The sequence below is a fragment of the Acanthopagrus latus genome, chromosome 20 (genome assembly GCF_904848185.1).
Source record: "Acanthopagrus latus isolate v.2019 chromosome 20, fAcaLat1.1, whole genome shotgun sequence".
Taxonomy (NCBI): Eukaryota; Metazoa; Chordata; class Actinopteri; order Spariformes; family Sparidae; genus Acanthopagrus; species Acanthopagrus latus.
Window position 1 is genome coordinate 679,664 of NC_051058.1, and position 3,973 is coordinate 683,636.

Consider the following 3,973-nt stretch of genomic DNA (forward strand, 5'->3'; position numbering starts at 1 on the left):
AAAGAAGCAGTAATGGCAAGGCTCTCTATCCAAGAACCCTGAGCAGGCTGTGGCTTACATCACCAAGATTCACAGGCTAGAAACCTCTGGTTATGCCCACAAGTTACCACCAGGGTCTGAAGAAGATGTCAAAGAGACATGGTACATACCACATCATATGGTATAGCACAATGGTAAGAATTGTGTGGTATTCAACTGTTCATGCCAGTGGAAGGGCCAGTGTTTGAATGCACTATTGCTTCCCAGACCTACCTTAAGCTCCTCCCTCCTTGTGGTCCTGTTACAGTTCCGGGAGCATCCCGTGGGCATCAGTGGTGACATCAAGGGGATGTTTCACCAGGTCCGCCTGTTGCTAGGAAGGGACTGCCCCCAAGCACATAAGTGGCTGGTAGTCCCTTTCGGGACACTAGTGAACTGTGGCTCTTGCAGAGTAAGACCGATCCTCAAGAGCTTACTCTTGGTCTTTGCTGGTACTTTGAATTGGACACTCTGACCTACCGCAATCGTCCTGTCAATTATGACCAACCCACCATGCGCAACATTTATCGAGTGCTAGCAAGTCAGTATGACCCACTAGGTTATATTACCCCCTATACCACCTGCGCCAAAATACTGGTCCAGCGCTTATGGGACAAAGACCGTGGATGGGATGACCCCCTTCTCCCTGACACCTTGTTGCATGAATGGAACTGCTGGGAAGCGGAATTGCAGGATCTATCGAAGATCATCCTGCTTCGATATCATGTATCTTTGTATGTATCTTTCTGTGATACCTCAGAACGTGCCTATGGTTCTGTTGCTTACCTCCGCTGCCAAGACGCGAGTGGTCAAGTTTCAGTCTCATTCCTGATGGCGCGTTCCAAAGTGGCTCCAAAACTCCAACTATCTATGCCCAGGCTAGAACTCAGTGCAGCCCTTAGTGGAGCTCAATTGGCTCACATGCTGCACAGAGAACTCACCCTGCCTATAGAGATCACCTTTCTCTGGTCAGACTCAACCACCGTCTTGCTCTGGATCAAGTCTGACTCCTGCAGGTATAAGGTATTTGTAGGAGCCAGGATGGCAGAAATACAGGAGCTCACCTCGCAGTGCACCTGGGGTTTCATCTATTCAGCTACCAACCCAGCAGACGACCTAACCAGAGGCAAATCCCTCCAAGACTTGAGCCCCCCAAACAGGTGGCATGATGGACCACCGTTCTTGCAACAACCTCCTGCGCAGTGGCCCCAGAAACTCAAGGGTGAAGAAGCGGATAACAAGGAGGAACACTGCAAATCAGTCTTCTGTGGTCTGACCCAGACCACTACGACTCCAGCATATCCAGAAGCCAGCCGGTTCATTTCCTTCCAAACCCTGTTAGAAGCCACAGCACAAGTCACTCACGCGGCGGCAGATCCTTCTAGTTCTAGCACTTCTCAGCTGATCAGAGTAGGAGGACACTTACGACAGGCTCACCAGCTTGATACAGATTCTGTAAATCCCATTGCCCTGGAACCCAAACATCCAGTTACGAAGCTTCTCATCCAGGATGTTGATGAGAAGTTGTGTCATCTAGGATCCGAAAGGGTCTTCTCCAAAATGCAAAGGAAGTATTTGGTGTTGAGGGTAAGGCAAGCTATTCGACAGTACCAACATGGATGCTTCGAATGCCAGCTATGGCGGGCCAAGGTCAAGACCCCTAAAGATTTGCAGATTTGCCACCTGCTCAACTCCGCCTTCACAAGTAGATACACAGTCTCCTCCTAAACTCCTAAATCCTGATCCAGCCACCTACCTCATCCTTCAAACAGTCTTTCACAATGCCAGATCTGCCACCTACTGACCCAGATCTGAATAGTTGTGTATATGGGATAAATAATTCATGATACAGCATTTTGAAACAAAACATGATAAAGTCCTGTGGGGTGAATACACACGTGAAAAATAATACAACAAAATAAGCAATGTACTTGTAGTGGTATGAGGCACCACTGCCATATTAAACTTGGTTTGGCTGCACCACAGCCTCTCTGGCTTTTTAGCCAATCACTGCTCTTACCAAGGGGATAAAAGTAGGCCATGTCCCTCCTCCTGACCTCTCGCTTCCTGCCTCTTCGACCTGACCACTTCCGGGTCGTTGTCTTTGCCGCTAGCATCCGAGCACAGGTAGGCGCACGTTGCCGTGCTGTTTTGTGTATACGTCCGTGTTTCATTTAATTAAAACAGTCATTCTTTAATAGATCTGGCGTCTCCGCCATGAGCTGATCATTTGGTGTTGTTTACCGCTGCCGACCAGAGTATTGGTGAGTGATGACATACTTCTGTTGTTTATTGCTGTAGCCAGGCGCTAAGCTCCTCTTCCGCGCCTCTCCTCTAACAGTCTGCTGGTTGTGTGCTGTTTAATTGTTTACTTATTTACTTTCTGTTTAATGGTTGAATTTTTGTTGTTAATTTGATCAATTTGAGTTAAAACTGTGAAAAACTGGTTAATTGTTGAGTTGATATCTCTGGCCAGAGACTCTTTTGTTTGTTTTGTCCAGTTGATTTATTAATCCAATTTAACACTTTTCAGTTTATCAATTGATTTGTTGACACGCATTATAAAAGATTGTTTGTTCTTTTTGAGCCCTTTTAATCGTGTTTCTCCTCTCCCCTCAGTGCTGAAGGCCAACAGTGGTGGTGGCGGTGGGGAAAGGACTAATTCCCCACCCGGAGTAGGCAATCCACCGGTTTCCTACTGAGAAGGAAACATAACCTGTATTAATTAAAAGAAAAAAATAAGCTTTTGATTTGGACAACTGACACATTAGCCTTTGTCTTATTCAAAATACTTGTCATTAATGATGCCATATATGTAAAAAAACAAAACTGTGGATGATATGACTCTGGGCTCAATTGTCTGTTTTGTAGCCTATAAAGCTGAGGATCTTGAAAAACAATGGAAGGCAGGAATAACATTGCTCAGTGGACAACATTTTCTTTAAAGTCATTGTTTATATTCATGAGTAAACATCTCATATTACAGGCTTATACATTTTATTGAGTACTATACAGTATATAGCAGGGGTCACCAACACGGTACCCGTGGGCACCAAGTAGCCCCCAAGGACCACATGAGTAGCCCTCAGGCCTGTTCTAAAAATGAAAATTGAATATTGATATTATCTGTTTCCCACCTTGTTAAGTCATTGTTGATAATTATTGTGAGAAATTATTCATGTGATCAGTGTCTTCACATAGATGAGTATCATTAATCATTGATAATCGTATATAATGTAAGGCAAACTGAGCAAATTTTTTATTTTAGAAGAATGTATCAAACTGGTAGCCCTTCGAATGACTCAGTACCCATGAAGTAGCTGTCAGTTTCAAAAAGGTTGGTGACCCCTGGTATATACAGTACTTTGCTGCTATTTTTTTTCTTTCAATTTGTTTTTCAGTTGTATTATTCTGTATTTTTATTCTTAACCACCATAAATTTCATGTTTGGTTCTATGTCTATGCTAATTATTAATTCTTGTGCTGCTGGAACACCAAAATACCATTAAATACTAAAAATACTACCCTAACTCTTGGTATCTACAGTATAATAATTGTTAAGTGATCAATGAGAAAAACATTTAAGAAAAACAAAAAAAAAAACACGCACATAAATGTTCTGTGGCCCTTTAGTCTTGAACACAATAAACTCATTCATCTTTGTGACAGTCACAATAGGCCAATACTTTCTTTGGTCCATTATTTCTTCGCAGAATTTCCACACCATCAGTGTTGTAATATTGGAACTTGAAGGGCTCTGGGATAGCTTCCTTTTCATTCTCATGCACTTCATCTCTCCACACCCTTACATATTGCATATTACACTCTGCTGCATGTCTGCAATCATGAAGAATGCAATCTTCAACCGAGTCCTATGGAAAAGACAGAAAAATGTCTGTACCATAGCTGCTGCACCAACAGTATCTGACCAATAGATACTGAAAAAGCTTACCCC

The 3,973-nt window shown here is 43.3% G+C and overlaps 1 long non-coding RNA gene across 1 annotated transcript; it reads left to right on the forward strand.

Annotated features, from left to right (window-relative positions):
- Positions 1 to 1,502: 1,502 nt before the first annotated feature.
- Positions 1,503 to 3,523, forward strand: LOC119009659. The gene is made up of 3 exons (XR_005071782.1): positions 1,503 to 2,145; positions 2,220 to 2,282; positions 2,638 to 3,523. It is a non-coding gene; the product is annotated as an uncharacterized LOC119009659 (long non-coding RNA).
- Positions 3,524 to 3,973: the final 450 nt, after the last annotated feature.